The 21260-nt window shown below is 47.1% G+C and overlaps 1 pseudogene; it reads left to right on the top strand.

Annotated features, from left to right (window-relative positions):
• Positions 1 to 9129, top strand: part of LOC128687160 (zwei Ig domain protein zig-8-like) — a 158081-nt pseudogene extending 148952 nt beyond the window's left edge.
• Positions 9130 to 21260: the final 12131 nt, after the last annotated feature.

The raw sequence follows: 21260 nt of genomic DNA, 5'->3' as shown, positions 1-21260 counted from the left end.
TACTGTTGTCATTGTTGTAGGTGACAGTGGTGTTAGTCTGTGTTAATGGTACTGTTGTCATTGTTGTAGGTGACATGGGTGTTAGTCTGTGTTAATGGTAATGCTGTCATTGTTGTAGGTGACAGTGGTGTTAGTCTGTGTTAAAGGTACTGTTGTCATTGTTGTAGGTGACAGTGGTGTTAGTCTGTGCTAAAGGTACTGTTGTCATTGCTGTAGGTTACAGTGGTGTTAGTCTGTGTTAAAGGTACTGTTGTCATTGTTGTAGGTGACAGTGGTGTTAGTCTGTGTTAATGGTAATGCTGTCATTGTTGTAGGTGACAGTGGTGTTAGTCTGTGTTAATGGTACTGTTGTCATTGCTGTAGGTGACAGTGGTGTTAGTCTGTGCTAAAGGTACTGTTGTCATTGCTGTAGGTGACAGTGGTGTTAGTCTGTACTGTTGTCATTGTTGTAGGTGACAGTGGTGTTAGTGTGTGTTAATGGTACTGTTGTCATTGCTGTAGGTGACAGTGGTGTTAGTCTGTGCTAAAGGTGCTGTTGTCATTGTTGTAGGTGACAGTGGTGTTAGTCTGTGTTAAAGGTACTGTTGTCATTGCTGTAGGTGACAGTGGTGTTAGTCTGTGTTAATGGTACTGTTGTCATTGCTGTAGGTGACAGTGGTGTTAGTCTGGGTTAATGGTACTGTTGTCATTGTTGTAGGTGACATGGGTGTTAGTCTGTGTTAAAGGTACTGTTGTCATTGCTGTAGGTGACAGTGGTGTTAGTCTGTGTTAATGGTACTGCTGTCATTGTTGTAGGTGACAGTGGTGTTAGTCTGGGTTAATGGTACTGCTGTCATTGTTGTAGGTGACATGGGTGTTAGTCTGTGTTAAAGGTACTGTTGTCATTGCTGTAGGTGACAGTGGTGTTAGTCTGTGTTAATGGTTCTGGTGTCATTGTTGTAGGTAACAAGGGTGTTAGTCTGTGTTAATGGTATTGTTGTAGGTGACAGTGGTGTTAGTCTGTGTTAATGGTGCTGTTGTCATTGTTGTAGGTGACAGTGGTGTTAGTCTGTGGTGTTAATGGTAATGTTGTCATTGTTGTAGGTGAGTGTGGTGTTAGTCTGTGGTGTTAAAGGTGCTGTAACCATTGTTGCAGGTGAGTGTGGTGAGCCGCGGTGGAGAGAGTGAGCTGCGACTAGCAAAGGTGACTCAAGGTGCCTCTGGTAACTACACCTGTGTACCAGCCAACGCATGTTATAGGTGAGCCTTCCTCCATCACCCTCCATGTTATCACAGGTGAGGCCTTCCTCCATCACCCATGTTATCACAGGTGTATGTTATCACAGGTGAGGCCTTCCTCCATCACCCTCCATGTATTACAGGTGAGGCCTTCCTCCATCACCCTCCATGTATTACAGGTGAGTACTTTACTCCACCATCACTTCCTCCAGGCCACAACATCCCCCTCACTCCTTCCTGCTAACACCTTCCTTCACTTTCACTCTGCAGTTCTGTACAATTGCACTTCCCTCTCTCTCTCTCTCTCTCTCTCTCTCTCTCTCTCTCTCTCTCTCTCTCTCTCTCTCTCTCTCTCTCTCTCTCGCTCTCTCTCTCTCTCTCTCTCTCTCTCTCTCTCTCTCTCTCTGTCTCTCTTCTCTCCCTCTTTCTTGCTGTTCCTCTCACACCATTCGTCATTCTTACATCAAACTGAAGAATGATGCCATGAACGTCAGTCTGAATGTGAGAATTAAATAAAAATTTAATCTCGCAAACCGCTATCAATAAAAGATATCTTTAACCCTCACAGATCCACCGTCAATAAAACTTCACAAACCTTTTTCAGTAAAGCATCCGGAGAATCACTCGCCCCTTTCCAACACTCTTTCAAATTTAAGATTCGTTCCGTCTCTCTTATATTTGCAAACATTTTCATAATCTCTCTCTCTCTCTCTCTCTCTCTCTCTCTCTCTCTCTCTCTCTCTCTCTCTCTCTCTCTCTCTCTCTCTCTCTCTCTCTCTCTCTCTCTCTCTCTCTCTCTAAAACTCATTTTAACAAACTCTGAGCACGACTTCCATTCATCATCTCATTATTTTAACATTATCTGTATTTGAGAGTACATGGGAGTGTATGAGAGTACATGGAGTACATGGTTGCACATGGGAGTACATGGGAGTACATGAGAGTACATGAGAGTATATGAGAGTACATGGAAAATACAGATAGCAGCTGACTGGTCAGTCTACAGTGAAGGGAAAATTAACTATAAAGACTGAAAATTCAGCCTAGACTAGTGTCTATCAAGTGCGGTTTATTTATTGTCTATTATCATCTTCACACATCAGTCTCTTTCTCATTCTTCTCTATGTGACATATACTTGACAGTCTTTTGTGTGAGGTGAAACCCTGCCTTCACCTGCTGCCTACCTTCACCTGCTGCCTACCTTCACCTGCTGCCTACCTTCACCTGCTGCCTACCTTCACCTGCTGCCTACCTTCACCTGCTGCCTACCTTCACCTGCTGCCCACCTTCACCTGCTGCCTACCTTCACCTGCTGCCTACCTTCACCTGCTGCCCACCTTCACCTGCTGCCTACCTTCACCCACTGCCCACCTTCACCTGCTGCCCACCTTCACCTGCTGCCCATCTTCACCTGCTGCCCACCTTCACCCACTGCCCACCTTCACCCATTGCCCACCTTCACCTGCTGCCCACCTTCACCTGCTGCCCACCTTCACCCACTGCCCACCTTCACCCACTGCCCACCTTCACCCACTGCCCACCTTCACCTGCTGCCCACCTTCATCCACTGCCCACCTTCACCTGCTGCCCACCTTCACCCACTGCCCACTTTCACCCACTGCCCACCTTCACCCATTGCCCACCTTCACCCACTGCCCACCTTCACCCACTTCCCACCTTCACCTGCTGCCCACCTTCACCCACTGCCCACCTTCACCTGCTGCCCACCTTCACCCACTGCCCACCTTCACCTGCTCCCCACCTTCACCCACTGCCCACCTTCACCTGCTGCCCACCTTCACCCACTGCCCACCTTCACCCACTGCCCACCTTCACCAACTGCCCACCTTCACCCACTGCCCACCTTCACCCACTGCCCACTTTCACCCACTGCCCACCTTCACCCACTGCCCACCTTCACCTGCTGCCCACCTTCACCCACTGCCCACCTTCACCCACTGCCCACATTCACCCACTGCCCACCTTCACCCGCTGCCCACCTTCACATACTGCCCACCTTCACCCACTGCCCACCTTCACCCACTGCTCACCTTCACCCACTGCCCACCTTCACCTGCTGCCCACCTTCACCCACTGCCCACCTTCACCCACTGCCCACCTTCACCCACTGCCCACCTTCACCCACTGCCCACCTTCACCTGCTGCCCACCTTCACCCACTGCCCACCTTCACCCACTGCCCACCTTCACCCACTGCTCACCTTCACCCACTAACCCACCTTCACCTGCTGCCCACCTTCACCCACTGCCCACCTTCACCCACTGCCCACCTTCACCCACTGCCCACCTTCACCCACTGCCCACCTTCACCCACTGCCCACCTTCACCCACTGCCCACCTTCACCCGCTGCCCACCTCCACCCACTGCCCACCTTCACCCACTGCCCACCTTCACCCACTGCCCACCTTCACCCACTGCTCACCTTCACCCACTGCCCACCTTCACCTGCTGAACAACTTCACCTATTGCCCTCCTTCACCCACTGCCCACCTTCACCCACTACCCACCTTCACCCACTGCCCACCTTCACCCGCTGCCCACCTCCACCCACTACCCACCTTCACCCACTGCCCACCTTCACCCACTGCTCACCTTCACCCACTGCCCACCTTCACCTGCTGCCCACCTTCACCCACTGCCCACCTTCACCTGCTGCCCACCTTCACCCACTGCCCACCTTCACCCACTGCCCACCTTCACCCACTACCCACCTTCACCCACTACCCACCTTCACCTGCTGCCCACCTCCACCCACTTCCCACCTTCACCCACTGCCCACCTTCCCCACTTCTCACCTTCACCCACTGCCCACCTTCACCCACTGCCCACCTTCACCTGCTGCCCACCTTCACCTGCTGCCCACCTTCACCCACTGCAGACCTTCACCCACTGCCCACCTTCACCCATTACCCATCTTCACCCACTGCCCACCTTCACCTGCTGCCCACCTCCATCCACTGCCCACCTTCACCTGCTGCCCACCTTCCCCACTGCTCACCTTCACCCCCTGCCCACCTCCACCCACTGCCCACCTTCACCTGCTGCCCACCTTCACCTGCTGCCCACCTTCACCCACTGCCCACCTTCACCCACTGCCCACCTTCACCCACTACCCATCTTCACCCCCTGCCCACCTTCACCTGCTGCCGACCTCCATCCACTGCCCAACTTCACCTGCTGCCCACCTTTACCTGCTGCCCACCTCCACCCACTGCCCACTTTCACCTGCTACCCACCTCCACCCACTGCCCACCTTTACCTGCTGTCCACCTCCACCCACTGCCCACTTTCACCCGCTGCCCACCTTCACCCACTGCCCACCTTCACCCACTGCCCACCACCCACTGCCCACCTTCATCTGCTGCCCACCTTCACCCACTTCCCACCTTCACCCACTGCCCACCTCCACCAACTGCCCACCTTCTCCCACTGCCTAACTTCACCCACTGCCCACCTTCACCCACTGCCCACCTCCACCCACTGCCCACCTTCACCCACTGCCCACCTTCACCCACTGCCCACCTTCACCTGCTGCCCACCTTCACCTGCTGCCCACCTTCACCCACTCCCCACCTTCACCCACTGCCCACCTTCACCCACTGCCCACCTTCACCCACTGCCCACCTTCACCTGCTGCCCACCTTCACCCACTGCCCACCTTCACCTGCTGCCCACCTTCACCCACTGCCCACCTTCACCCACTGCCCACCTTCATCCACTCCCCACCTTCACCTGCTGTCACCTTCACCCACTGCCCACCTTCACCCACTGCCCACCTTCACCCACTGCCCACCTTCACCCACTGCCCACCTTCACCCACTGCCCACCTTCACCTGCTGCCCACCTTCACCCACTGCCCACCTTCACCCACTGCCCACCTTCACCCACTGCCCACCTTCACCCACTGCCCACCTTCACCCGCTGCCCACCTCCACCCACTGCCCACCTTCACCCACTGCCCACCTTCACCCACTGCTCACCTTCACCCACTGCCCACCTTCACCTGCTGCCCACCTTCACCCACTGCCCACCTTCACCTGCTGCCCACCTTCACCCACTGCCCACCTTCACCCACTGCCCACCTTCACCCACTACCCACCTTCATCCACTGCCCACCTTCACCTGCTGCCCACTTCCACCCACTGCCCACATTCAACTGCTGCCCACCTTCCCCACTGCTCACCTTCACCCCCTGCCCACCTCCACCCACTGCCCACCTTCACCTGCTGCCCACCTTCACCTGCTCCCCACCTTCACCCACTGCCCACCTTCACCCACTGCCCACCTTCACCCACTACCCATCTTCACCCACTGCCCACCTTCACCTGCTGCCCACCTCCATCCACTGCCCACCTTCACCTGCTGCCCACCTTCCCCACTGCTCACCTTCACCCCCTGCCCACCTCCACCCACTGCCCACCTTCACCTGCTGCCCACCTTCACCTGCTGCCCACCTTCACCCACTGCCCACCTTCACCCACTGCCCACCTTCACCCACTACCCATCTTCACCCACTGCCCACTTTCACCTGCTACCCACCTCCACCCACTGCCCACCTCCACCCACTGCCCACCTTTACCTGCTGTCCACCTCCACCCACTGCCCACTTTCACCCGCCCCACCTTCACCCACTGCCCACCTTCACCCACTGCCCACCACCCACTGCCCACCTTCACCTACTGCCCACCTTCACCCGCTTCCCACCTTCACCCACTGCCCACCTCCACCAACTGCCCACCTTCACCCACTGCCCAACTTCACCCACTGCCCACCTTCACCCCCTGCCCACCTCCACCCACTGCCCACCTTCACCTGCTGCCCACCTTCACCTGCTGCCCACCTTCACCCACTGCCCACCTCCACCCACTGCCCACCTTCACCTGCTAGCCACCTCCACCCACTGCCCACCTTCACCCACTGCCCACCTTTACCCACTGCCCACCTTCACCTGCTGTCCACCTTCACCCACTGCCCACCTTCACCTGCTGCCCACCTTCACCCACTGCCCACTTTCACCCGCTTCCCACCTTCACCCACTGCCCACCTCCACCCACTGCCCACCTTCACCCACTGCCCACCTTCACCCACTGCCCACCTACACCCACTGCCCACCTCCACCCACTGCCCACCTTCACCCACTGCCCACCTTCACCCACTGCCCACCTTCACCCACTGCCCACCTTCACCCACTGCCCACCTCCACCCACTGCCCACCTTCACCCACTGCCCACCTTCACCCACTGCCCACCTTCACCCACTGCCCACCTTCACCCACTGCCCACCTTCACCCACTGCCCACCTTCACCCACTGCCCACCTTCACCCACTGCCCACCTTCACCCACTGCCCACCTTCACCCACTGCCCACCTTCACCCACTGCCCACCTTCACCCACTGCCCACCTTCACCCACTGCCCACCTTCACCCACTGCCCACCTACACCCACTGCCCACCTTCACCCACTGCCCATCTTCACCCACTGCCCACCTTCACCCACTGCCCACCTTCACCCACTGCCCACCTTCACCCACTGCCCACCTCCACCCACTGCCCACCTTCACCCACTGCCCACCTTCACCCACTGCCCACCTTCACCCACTGCCCACCTTCACCCACTGCCCACCTTCACCCACTGCCCACCTCCACCCACTGCCCACCTTCACCCACTGCCCACCTTCACCCACTGCCCACCTTCACCCACTGCCCACCTCCATCCACTGCCCACCTCCACCCACTGCCCACCTTCACCTGCAACCCACCTGCCCACCCACTGCCCACCTTCACCCACTGCCCACCTTCACCCACTGCCCACCTTCACCCCTGCCCACCTCCACCCACTGGCCACCTTCACCAGCTGGCCACCTTCACCCACTGCCCACCTTCACTGCCCACCTCCACCCACTGCCCACCTTCACCTGCTAGCAACCTCCACCCACTGCCCACCTTCACCCACTGCCCACCTCCACCCACTGTCCACCTTCACCTGCTGCCCACCTCCACCCACTGCCCACCTTCACACACTGCCCACCTTCACCACCTGCCCAGCTTCACCCACTGCCCACCAGCACTCACAGCCCACACTCAAACACTGCCCACCTCCACCCACTGTCCACCTTCACCTGCTGTCCACCTTCACCCACTGCCCACCTTCACCCACTGCCCACCTTCACCCACTGCCCACCTTCACCCACTGCCCACTACCACTAAGCACTAAGTAGATTTCCAGGAAGAGAAAGTAAAAAAGAAAAACTGTAAACTCTGACTTTCTTGAGATATCTCAAGATATTGGTGGTATATACTGCTGTATTAGCCCTTACTATATATTTTCCTCTTTTTAAAGTAATAATAATAATAATAATAATAATAATAATAATAATAATTATTATTAATATTATTATTATTATTATTATTATTATTATTATTATTATTATTTTATGTTAATAATAATAATAATAATAATAATAATAATTATTATTATTATTATTATTATTATTATTATTATTATTATTATTATTATTATTTTATGTTAATAATAATAATAATAATAATAACATTAATAATAACTAAATTTTCTCAAGTGAATTTCTGCCGTGATAGTATTATTACCATGATAGTATCATTCCCATGATAGCATTATTACCATGATAGTATCATTACCATGATAGTATCATTACCATGATAGTATCATTACCATGGCAGTATCATTACTATGATAGTATCTTTTGCCATGATAGTATCATTGCCATGATAATCTCATTACCATGATAGTATTATTACCATGATAATATCATTACCATGACAGTATAATTTCCATGACAGTATCATTACCATGATTGTCTCATTACCGTGATAGTCTCACTATATCCTGTTAATTAAAGGTAGAGTCTGGTCCAGGTGAGGATCATATATCATGACTCTCTCAGACGTGATGCCCTAATTATATGGAGAACCTGTAATTATGCCTAATTATAGGCGATTGTACTTAATTACATCTCTCTCTCACTCTCTCTGCAGGTGAGGCACCAGCTGCTATGCAGAGAGCCGCGGCTCCGCCGTTACACAGTGCCTACACTGTGGCACTGGCTGCTGGCACCCTCGTTTTGCTCAGTTTGTGAATCCTTTTGTCATGACAGGGGATGCCAAATAGTGAGGATGGTGCCAGAAGGTGTCAAATGGTATCGGATGGCAAGGATGGTGCCACAAGATGTCAAAGGTGTCAAATATAAAGTATGGTGCCAGAGACGGGTTACTCCAAGTGGTATATGTACAATGCTGGGCAGTAGTGCCAAATAGTGTCATGCAGTGACAGGTGGTGCCAGAGGGTGTCACGTGAAAACAGTGCCAAGTTGTGGTAGATGGTACTATATAATGCCAATGGGTGCCAGATAAACATCAGTTTAGTACAAATCTTCGTTAAAGTGTTGTGTTGGACAGGTGCTAAGAACATGAAGGTCATCTCCTAGGACAGGTGTATCAGGTGAGCCTGACACACCTGCAGTCGCAAAATATTCTGATGACAGCTCTATGCGCACGGACACATGCATTGAAGGCAGATGTGATGACTGCGCAGGTGTGGTGCTGGAAGATAACAGCGAACGAACGAGTGCAGGTGTTCTGAACAGATGCCTCATCAAGTTGGGTGCTTCGAGGCTGTTGAAGAGCTCTTGATCAAAGGAATTGGAACTGTCCTATATACCGTACACTCACAGAAATAACAGTGTACTGTACGAGAGTAAAATCTCGGTTAACCAAGCTATGTCTCCGATGTGTGGTCTCGGCCTTTCATAATAATAATAATAATAATAATAATAATAATAATAATAATAATAATAATAATAATAATAATGACTCATCTAAAATCATTATACGGAAATGCACAATAATAATAATAATAATAATAATAATAATAATAATAATAATAATAATAATAATAATAATAATAATAATAATAATAATAATAATAATAATAATAATAATTATAATAATTTATTTCAAGTCTATTCAGAAATATACAATATTTTGAAAGCCCACAGTATGCCAGTAAGTATACACAACATAACCCTGAACTAAACTCTCAATTATGAGTTATAATCAGACTGCTTGTCACAAACCTTATTACAGTTAAATTGACAGGTAAGACAGGTAATGGACGGAGGAAGCGGAAGATCGTAGATGCTCCAGACGAGCAGCTTGGGCTTCCAGGGCTGGGCTGGCAGGCTTCCAGGGGTGGGCAAGGAGGCTTCTAGGGGTGGGCAGGCAGGCTTCCAGGGTAAGGCAGGAAACCTCCTTACACCCCTCTCTCCACCTTTCATACGCCCCTGCCCGGGCAGGAATTTAATATTAACACAAATGTACAGGGCAGGAGCTTAGAACAGGTGTAAATAGATTGCTGAATATAATTTAAGTTTTGCGTGAGAGACAATGGGGAAAGACAGGTGTCTGTAGCAGCATAAAGAAAGACATGTGTAACAGAATGTTTCAAATGGGCAGACATGCATTTGGAGATATGTGCAGAACAGGTGTGTGAAACAGGTGTTTAAAACAGATGAGAAGAACAGGTGCGTGCATAAAGGGGAGTGAGGAAACTGAGATTTAAATTAACAAATCGTGGTCTAGGAATTCCAGCATCGCTAATAAATGACTGACGAAATTTTAACGTCAGTAAGAGGTGAAAATATTCAGATGAACGTTTTTAATTTTTCCATTGTGGAATAATGCAGTGAGTGGCCGCTGTGGAATGATCCAGTGAGTGGCCGCTGTGGAATGATCCAGTGGGTGGCCGCTGTGGAATGATCCAGTGGGTGGCCGCTGTGGAATGATCCAGTGAGTGGCCGCTGTGGAATGATCCAGTGGGTGGCCGCTGTGGAATGATCCAGTGGGTGGCCGCTGTGGAATGATCCAGTGGGTGGCCGCTGTGGAATGATCCAGTGGGTGGCCGCTGTGGAATGATCCAGTGGGTGGCCGCTGTGGAATGATCCAGTGGGTGGCCGCTGTGGAATGATCCAGTGGGTGGCCGCTGTGGAATGATCCAGTGGGTGGCCGCTGTGGAATGATCCAGTGGGTGGCCGCTGTGGAATGATCCAGTGGGTGGCCGCTGTGGAATGATCCAGTGGGTGGCCGCTGTGGAATGATCTAGTGAGTGGCCGTTATAGAATGATTCAGTGATTGGTGGCCACTGTGGAATGATCCGGTGAGTGGCCGTTATGGAATGATTCAGTGAGTGGCCACTGTGGAATGACCCAGTGAGTAGCCACTGTGGAATGACCCAATGAGTGGCCACTGTGGAATGGTTCAGGGAGTGGCTACTGTGAAATGATCGAGTGAGAACCTCTGTGGAATGATCCACTGAGAACACTGTAGAGTAAATCAGTTCTTGGTACTACAGCATAAACCGGCTTGGACCACAGTGGAATGAGTCATCTGGTGGCATCTGTGGAATGAATCAGCTGTTGGTCATGAAATGAAACCCTGTGGTAACTGTGGAATGAATCAGCATCTACTGGGTCGCTGTTTCCTGCGAAACAAAACCCCTCTTGATAACCTAGTTTCTAAATATCACTTTTGACCTCTCTGGAACAGCCTTTAACTGGTGACCACTTTGGAACAGTTGCTATTATTTATGACTGTGGAACCCATTGCAGCTGTGCAATAAACTGACACTGTTGAACAAACTACCACTGTGTAACAATAAACTACCAATGTGCAACAAACACCTGATACTTAACAAATTACTACTGTGCAGCAAACTACAGTTGCACAACTAACTCCAGGTCACACAATAGATAATGCCACTGTTAAAGATTTTTTCCTCTATAATGAACGTGTTTAAATAAATATGTTTATAATGTACGAATTTTTGGTACAATTGATTTTCATTTTCCTCTACATTGTCCTGTGTATGACACGAGTAAATATTCCATTACACAATTTTGTGTATAATTCTCAGTGTATATATATTAAGATTAATTTAATCCATGTTATAGGTATCAAAGTATTCTTGACCGGTGGTGGACAGGTGACATGCAGCCTCAATAGCCTTTGTGTAGTACATAGGCTTTGACCACCACTCAACAACCATCCGGCATGTCGCAGGAGCAGTGGAAACCTGATGTCAGCGACAGGAGCAGTGAGTAGGATGGGCGGTGCCTTGATCCTGGAGAAGGGCTTTTGGTGCAAAGAACTGGAACAGCCCTGTTTCCTTGGAGCAAACTTGATTGTCTCCATTTCTAGAGGCGTTCTGTAACCCTTATATTTTAACCCTTTTTGTATATATATATGTATATATATATATATATATATATATATATATATATATATATATATATACTGTCAATAACAACACTGCACCAGCCAAGGAGTCGAAACTATGCTGCTTTGGCCCGCCTCATGGTGAACGAAAACGGATGACGCTGTAGACCACTAGACCACACAATCCTTAACAATGGTGCATCCACCAAAGCTAGATGTTGTACTCGCCATCGAAGGACATATGGTGGTGTGGACGCCTCTGAGCTAATTTCGTTCTACTCCCTGTTTGTGTACTAGCTCAACATAATATAATATACCGCTTGTTGAGCTAGTACACAAACAGGGAGTAGAATGAAATTAGCTCAGAGGCGTCCACACCACCGTATGTCCTTCGATGGCGGATACAAAATCTAGCTTTGCTAGATGCGCCATTGTTAAGGATTGTGTGGTCTAGTGGTCTAAAGCGTTATGCATTTTCGCTCACCATGAGGCGGGCCAAAGCAGGTTGGGTTCGACTCCTTGGCAAGTGCAGTGTTGTTATTGATCAATACCACTCGTTTCGTGGGTACAATAATATAATATACTGCTTGTTAAGCTAGTACTCAAACAGGGAGTAGAATGAAATTAGTGTGTGTGTGTGTACTCACCTATTTGTGGTTGTAGGAGTCGAGTCATAGCTTCTGGCCCCGCCTCTTTACTGATTGCTACTAGGTTTTCTCTCTCCCTGCTCCACGAGTTTTATCAAACTTCATCTTAAAACTACGTATGGTTCCTACCCTCTCTACGTCACTTTCTACTTTGTTCCACTTCCTGACAACTCTGTGACTGAAGAAATACTTCCTAACATCCATTTGACTCATCTGAGTCTTCAACTTCCAATTATGACCCCTTGTTTCTGTGTCCCATCTCTGGAACATCCTGTCTTTGTCCACCTTGTCAATTCCTCGCAGTATTTTATATGTCGTTATCATGTCTCCTCCAGTGTCGTCAGGCCGATTTCCCTTAACCTTTCTGCGTGTGTGTGTGTGTGTGTGTGTGTGTTTGTCCAACACAAGAATTATTAAATGTTAATATGCAGCTGACTGTGTTAATCACATCTGGATTTCAGAATCCAGGAACTGAAATAAAACGAGGCTCGAGGAAAAATTATGAACACAGAATTTCTGCATTAGACAAGGCCACCACAGCTGAATCAGTTATGACACATTCTACACTGTTTCTCCAAACATACACACACACAAACACACAGAGGAGGCGAGGAGCTATGACTCGACCCCTGCAAATACAATTAGGTGAATGCACACACACACACCAAATTATTCAAACATAATATCGTTAAATTTATTTGATAACTCTCCATTCTCATTTATTACAAGCTATGACAGTTAATAATTCATAAGGAATTAGAGTGTATTGTTTGAACGATCCGCAGAGGAACCTGGGAAAGAACACATTAGCGAGACGTGTCGTGGTTTTAATTACATTAGTCAGAAAAAAATGCCTGATACGAGTTAGGTTAGGTGAGGTTCGTCAGGAAACAGGGGAAGTGTGTCCTGACGCTGGTATGAGTCATATGATGACCCGCCGCTGGAGTTTTGGTCATTTGACCGAAACCTTCCGCTACTGATACAAGTGTTTGTCATAACAGCAGCGAGTATTGGCCATCATGCAATCTCGTCTTAAAAATAAATAATATACTGACAAGGGCGTCACAGGGTTCTGACCAGCGTCTTCACAGAACCCATACCAGGGGCTTCACAGAGCCCATACCAGGGGCTTCACAGAGCCCATACCAGGGGCTTCACAGAGCCCATACCAGGGGCTTCACAGAGCCCATACCAGGGGCTTCACAACGCCCTGACCAGGGGCTTCACAACGCCCTGACCAGGGGCTTCACAACGCCCTGACCATCGGCTTCATAACTCCCTGACCAAAGGCTTCATAATGTCCTGACCAGGGGCTTGATAACGCCCTGACCAGAGGCTTGATAACGCCCTGACCAGGGGCTTCACAACGCCCTGACCAGGGGCTTCACAACGCCCTGGCCATCGGCTTCATAACTCCCTGACCAAAGGCTTCATAATGTCCTGACCAGGGGCTTGATAACGCCCTGACCAGGGGCTTGATAACGCCCTGACCAGGAGCTTCACAACGCTCTGACCAGAGGCTTCATTGTAGATGAATGGTTCAGAGAACATACACGTTGATAAATTAGACACATGTGCAACTCTTGGGTATCTTTATTGAGGAAACGTTTCGCCACACAGTGACTTCATCAGTCCATACAAAGGAGAATCTTGAAGAACAGAAGGAGAATGAGGTAATCAGTCCCTCAACCTTGAGCCGATGTGGTCAGTCCATCAATCTTGAATAGAATACGGCATATGCGCAGAGAAGCAGCTTATAAACCGTAGGCAGGAGAGGTGCAGCAGTCATAGGTGGTGTCACATTTGCCCAATGTGGAAGCAGGTCGTGTCCAAGGGTTAGACAAGCGAAGAATTGAGGGACTGATTACCTCATTCTCCTTCTGTTCTTCAAGATTCTCCTTTGTATGGACTGATAAAGCCACTGTGTGGCTAAACGTTTCCTCAATAAAGATACCCAAGAGGTGCACATGTGTCTAATTTATCAGAGGCATCATAATGTCCTGACCAGGGGCTTGATAACGCCCTGACCAGGGGCTTGATAACGCCCTGACCAGGGGCTTGATAACGCCCTGACCAGGGGCTTCATAACGCCCTGACCAGGGGCTTCATAACGTCCTGACAAGGGGCTTGATAATGCCCTGACCAGGGGCTTCATAACGCCCTGACCAGGGGCTTGATAATGTCCTGACCAGGGGCTTGATAACGCCCTGACCAGGGGCTTCATAACGCCCTGACCAGGGGCTTCACAGATCCCAGACCAAAGGCTAATTATACTCAGAGTGTTGAATTAATGGAGGTCGACCCCCAGCTCCTGCCCATCCTTCCTGGATTAAATTCACGGACATTTACCAGACTCTCCTCCTGGGCTCCGTCATACCTATTCTTGAAGCTGCGAACGTAGGATATCAACAGGTAAAAGCTTCACTTTTCTTGAAGGCATCATCCTAAAACCTCCACATATAGGCAGCGCTTCTGGCATTTATTATAATTCTGTGAGTGTTTGGAGAAAAATCTGTTTGCTTTTGAATAGAATAAACACATTTCGAATGTTGCTTTTGATTTGACGGCTCGATTGGCACCTGATCAGATTTAATTAATGACCAAGCAGATAAATTAATTAAAATTCATCTCTCCTATTTAGTTTTTAGTTTTTAAGGCCGAGTGAACATAGGTACATGAACTAGTTACAAATGAATGCTCCTCCATTACTCTCCTTTCATAGGATAATTTTGGTGTTTGTAAAACAAGGCTTGTTAAGTTCTCCATTCAGAGAAGTTGAATAATTTAGTGAATATTATAGTCGAGCCGAGGCTGGTGCAGCAAAGGTGTAACTTTATATTCAACTAGCAGGAGGAGGGAGAGAGAGAGAGAGAGAGAGAGAGAGAGGGCTGTGGGCCCAGACAAGTTGAGCTCAAGATTGCTGAGAAGATGTGCAGACCAGCTAGCAGCACCTCTAACTCGCATCTTTCAGCGCTGCCTAGTACAGTGTAAATGGCCCTCTCTGTGGAAAGAGGCAAATGTAGTCCCTGTTCACAAAAAGAAGAGCAGAGCAGAAATCAGCAACTACAGACCAGTGTCAATCCTGTCAATCACTGGTAAAATCCTTGAGACAATAATCTCAAGACAAATGACAGAGTTTTTTGACTACCACTCACTACTTTGTGATCGTCAATATGGCTTCAGGAAAGGTTACTCTGCTGCTGATCTGTTGTTAAACCTCTCCACTAAGTGGCACCAGTCACTGGATGAATCCAAAGTCAGCTGTGTGGTAGCACTGGACATTGCTGGCGCTTTCGGCCGGGTGTGGCACCAGGGCCTCTTAGCAAAACTTCAAGCACTGGGAATTGCAGGCTCTACGTTATGTCTCCTCAGAGATTACCTTCATGGTAGATCTCTAAGTGTAGTTCTCAATGGAACGGAATCAGCAAGACATCCTATTGGGGCAAGTGTTCCACAAGGAAGCGTACTGGGACCATTGTTATGGAATGTCTACTTCAACGACCTTCTTCATCTCATCCCAGAATCACATGCATATGCAGACGACTGTACACTGACATTCACTTATCCAAGAGAAGAAATGCCAGCTGCTCTAAGCTACATCAATCACCAGCTGAGAGCTATATCAGCTTAGGGAAATAGATAGCAAGTAACATTTGCACCTGAGAAAACGCAAATGATGATCGTCTCTAGGCACCATGATGGTAATGCTGGTGCAGTAGTAAGGATGAATGGGAGGGTGTTGGCACCTGGAGAAGAAGTTGATATCCTTGGGGTGAAATTTGACTCCAAACTAACCATGAAGAACCATGTTGTAAATCTTGCAAACAAGGCAGCCAGGAAGCTTACAGCACTTCGCCGTATCTCGCATCTGCTTGATAGTAGGGGTTGCAAGATTCTGTACGAGGCACAAGTACGCTCACACCTTGAGTATGCTCCACTTTCTTGGTTTGCCTGCCCCCCCCCCCCTCTCATCTGCGACTGCTTGACAGAGTAGAGAACAGAGCAAGACGTCTCATCTCTCGCCTGGACCCATCTTGGATAGATCTGTAATTTCAGCAGAGCGTTCAACATAGGAGGAATGTGGGTGGCCTTACTGTTATGTACAAGGCCAATATTGTCAAAGTACCACATCTGGATCCACTTCGAGGACAGCGTGAAACAAGCTTTTATGCCACAAGACGGGCAGAAAGGAGCAACTTCACTCTGGCTGTACCCTTCTCCAGAGCTTCACTCCATCTGAGATCATATATACCCAGGATGACTCGAGTATGGAACACATTCGTACAGCATAATGATGTCAACGAGATAAAGTCAGTTGATCAAATGAAAATGCTGGCCCACAGATGGCTCCAACTTCATCCTGTTCCCTACTTGTATGTCTCATAACAATAAAAATGCTTTCAAATGAGCTGATGTAGGCAACAGCTCTTAGCTTGTCAATAAAGTTAGGAATCCTTAACCTGTAAATAGCTTGTCAATAAAGCTAGGGATCCTTAACCTTGTCAAACCCTATGTAAAAGAAAAAAAAAAAGACAGACAGACAGACACTCTTTGCATTCTTTTTTAAACACTATTTTCCAGAAGTGAAGACAAGCCTTCCTCCTCCTTCCTTTCTTTACGCTGCCTTCCTTTCTACATCTTCCCCTCCCTCCCTCCCTCCCTCCCACTCCTTCCCCTCTCACTCGCCCCCAACAAGCCCAGGACAGCAAGTTATCACAGCAATGCTTCGCATATATAATGATAACATTATGGACAAGGCCTTTGATGCTTTCCTGAATAAGACAGTTTTTTTTTTTTTTTTTTTTTTTGGGGGGGGGGGGACATTCAACTAATCAGTTTGCGTTCATTATTGTTTTTGTTTTTGTCTTTACAAATCGAAGGCGAATATTCTTTTTTTTTTAATCTGATTTGTGATTCTACCTGATATTTGTTTATTTATTTATTTTGTTTTGTTCTGTAATAAAGTTGTAGCATCGACATTGTATCGTTTCGCAGGAGTTGTGTAGCCCATACGGGTATGGCGCATTATTGTGAATTATTATTATTATTATTATTATTATTATTATTATTATTATTATTATTATTATTATTATTATTATTATTATTATTATTATTATTATTATTATTATTATTTTTATTATTACCATTATTACATGTAAATATCTTGCATGTAAATATCTTGAAAGAAAATGAGAAAAAGAGAGAGATTGAGAATAAGAGAGACACCTGGTCCACTGAACTGAGACAAGTTTAGACACTCCCCACATCCATGTCTCACTGATGTTAGTCATGAATGTCTCGTGTCATCTGTCACCAGTCTGCCAAGAGTCAACGTTCCAGTTTTATTTTGTTGACGTTTGCTGTCACGTATAACATCTCTTGCGTTCCTCACACTGTAACATCTTTTCTCTGCTCTTTGATCTATATTTACTGTTGACATTCTTCGTCTATTGTAGATGTATATATATATATATATATATATATATATATATATATATATATATATATATATATATATATATATATATATATATATATATATATATATATATATGCAAAACAACCACTCTGAAAGAATAGAGAAATTCCAAGCGCTTTCGTGACTACTCACATTATCAAGGAACCATAGTTCCTTGATAATGTGAGTAGTCACGAAAGCACTTGGAATTTCTCTATTCTTTCAGAGTGGTTGTTTTGCATATTTTGAAATCACCTGTTTACTGTGATCTTATTGCATATATATATATATATATATATATATATATATATATATATATATATATATATATATATATATATATATATATATATATATATATATATATATTGTGCCGATTAAGATGAACCGGTGAGTTTGGCCGAATTAGCAAAATTAAATTTTGTTTTTTGTATAAATCAGGGGAAATAAATCTGAACTTAACGAAAAAATATATCATTGATTTTAAGTGCTATTAAATAAATTTTAACTCATCTATGCTAAACATTTCAGAATTTAGCTATATAAATAATCAGCTTGATTAAGTTAAGTTAGGTGAGGTTTCTGAGTTAGGTTTGCTCCGAAAATATAATGTTTTATACCATTGTTAATGAAAAAATGCATCTGTCAATCTGTGTGTGTGTGTGTGTGTGTGTGTGAGTGTGTGTGTGTGTATGTGTGTGTGTGTGTGTGTGTGTGTGTGTGTGTGTGTGTGTATGTGTGTGTGTGTGTGTGTGTGTGTGTGTGTGTGTGTGTGTGAGTGTGTGTGTGTGTGTGTGTGTGTGTGTGTGTGTGTGTGTGTGTGTGTGTGTGTGTGTGTGTGTGTGTGTGTGTGTGTGTGTGTGTGTGTGTGTGTGTGTACTCACCTATTTGTACTCACCTATTTGTGGTTGCAGGGGTCGAGTCACAGCTCCTGGCCCCGCCTCTTCGCTGATTGCTACTAGGTCCTCTCTCTCCCTGCCCCATGAGCTCTATCATATCTCGCCTTAAAACTATGTATGGTTCCCGCCTCCACTACGTCACTTTCTAGGCTATTCCACGGCCTGACTACTCTATGACTGAAGAAATACTTCCTAACATCCCTTTGATTCATCTGAGTCTTCAACTTCCAATTGTGACCTCTTGTGTCTGTGTCCCTTCTCTGGAACATCCTGTCTGTCCACCTTGTCAATTCCTCGCAGTATTCTATATGTCGTTATCATTTCTTCCCTTACTCTCCTGTCCTCCAGTGTCACCAGGCCGATTTCCCTTAATTTTTCTTCGTAGGATAATCCCCTTAGCTCTGGGACTAGCCTTGCTGCAAATCTTTACACTTTCTCTACTTTCTTGACGTGCTTGACCAGGTGTGGATTCCAAACTGGTGCTCCAGTATGGGCCTGACGTATACGGCCCATACTCTAGGATGGACTTGACGTATATGGTGTACAGAATATTGAACGATTCCTTACTGAGGTATAGGAATGCTATCCTTAGGTTTGCCAGACGCCCGTATGCTGCAGCAGTTATCTGATATGAACCTCAGGAGACATGCTCGGTGTTATACTCACACCAAGATCTTTCTCCTTGAGTGAGGTTTGCAGTCTTTGGCCATTTAGACTCTACTCTGTCTGCCGTCTTCTGTATCCTTCCCCGATCTTCATGACTTTACATTTGACGGGGTTAAATTCAAGTTGCTCGACCAGGTGTCCAGCCTGTCCAGGTCTCTTTTCAGTCCTGCCTGATCCTCGACCGATTTAATTCTTCTCATTAACTGCACATCATCTGCAAACAGGGACACTTCTGAGTCTATCCCTGTGTGTGTGTGTACTCACCTATTTGTGGTTGCAGGGGTCGAGTCTTAGCTCCTGACCCCGTGTGTGTGTGTGTGTGTGTGGTATTTCAGAGAACATACTGACACACAATTGCCTCGGGAACAAGAACAAGTTAAAAAAATGATGAAAAAATGTCTTTTAAGAGGATCTGCGAGGATGAGGATGGGGGATTTTTATGCCATTTATGTGAGGCTACAACTACCGTCAGTGACCACCAGGTGTCTCTTGTGTCTTACCCATGAATATAATAATAATAATAATAATAATAATAATAATAATAATCATAATAATAATAATAATAATAATAATAATAATTAAGCCACTGGATGGCGAAACGTCTACAATAAAGATACCCAGATGTTGCACATGTGTCTTAAGATGATGATAATGATGATGATGATGAAAGAGAATGAGAGAGAGAGAGAGAGAGAGAGAGAGAGAGAGAGAGAGAGAGAGAGAGAGAGAGAGAGAGAGTGTGATATAGTCCAGCTGGGCTTGTGAGGTCTCTGGGGAGACCTAATTTAACCAATTATATGGTCACCTTGCCTTGGCAAATGTGTCAGAGACACGCCTTTTCAGCTTATGTATCAGCTCCTTTGTTCGTCACTGGCGTCAGATCCAGGCGTCAGGTCGTACACGTGGTTGTGGAGGGTGCTTGGACCACCATAAAAGCCCAAGGAAGAGCATGATCATGAGATTCCTGCGAAGCTCTGGCCTGGGTGCAGAGCTCCTGAGCTGAGACTTCGAGCGGAGCTGCTGCTGGGGTGCAGGGCTCGGGAGAAGGCTGCTGAAGTCTCTGGAGGAGACTGTTGGAGGCATTGGGCAGAGTACTGGCTTGGCGCATTACTCGTGCTGTGTAGGTCTTGGGACCTGTGGCTTAGTTCCTGTAGTGAACTGTCCTCTGTGCTATATTGTAAGTTATATTCATTTTCGTCAAGTTGATTGTGTTCCCTGTCTCACTGCTTATGTGTACCACCCCATTTATCTAAACCAATGATGTACTCCTGTTCCCAAATATATTATTGTACAAGGACTTAATAATAAACTGAGTTTGAGTAGAATAGTAATATTCACTGTCCCTGTCCTTTTTTTTCTTATATTTTATTATGTTTATATATGAGTGTAGAATGGACGAGGCATATGTTAGTGAGTAGTGTAGAGTTAATGAGATTGTCGTGGTGGTCACCACTGACCTGTCATTACCTACCTACCTCCGCATACCTCACTCCTAACACCGCGCCAGCCTCTCCCCTGCCTACATAATCCCTTACTCCCATATTCCCCACTTATATCCTATTCAATCATTACCCTCCTACATGACATGGTGTCTAAGCGGTGGTGGTTCTTATGATTTTTATAGTAGGAACCAGTCCCATGTGCCTTATTTTTGACTGCTCGGTTATGCTTATGCTACCATTTGATTTTGTGTGTTATTATAGATATTATAATCCTAGTGACCTTAACTGACCTTTTTTTTTTTTTTTTGAAGGTGGGTCTGAGTAATTGTGTGGTTGTATTATTATATTTGGTGGAGTTGGTTGTTGGTTTGAGATAAATGGTGGAGAATATCAGTATTTGGGTGAGACTTTTGAGGGAAGCAATTACTGGCCGAAATTGAATATTTACAGAGGAATGAGAAGTCACCCAGCCCGCCTTTGAAGACTAGCCCACAACTGTCACCCATTGAAGAGTTGCCTATGATTGCTGTCCACCTGATGTGCCCAGTCACCCAGCTGATATGCCCAGTCACCCAGCTGATGTGCCCCAGTAGATGTATTGCTGCCCTGGTCTGTCATCAAGTGTAGTGGGTGTCTGTCTGCGTCACCCAGCCTCTGTGAC

The sequence above is a fragment of the Cherax quadricarinatus genome, chromosome 40 (genome assembly GCF_038502225.1).
Source record: "Cherax quadricarinatus isolate ZL_2023a chromosome 40, ASM3850222v1, whole genome shotgun sequence".
NCBI lineage: Eukaryota > Metazoa > Arthropoda > Malacostraca > Decapoda > Parastacidae > Cherax > Cherax quadricarinatus.
Note: the sequence above shows the minus strand (reverse complement) of the source record. Positions and strands in the feature narration are given on the sequence as shown.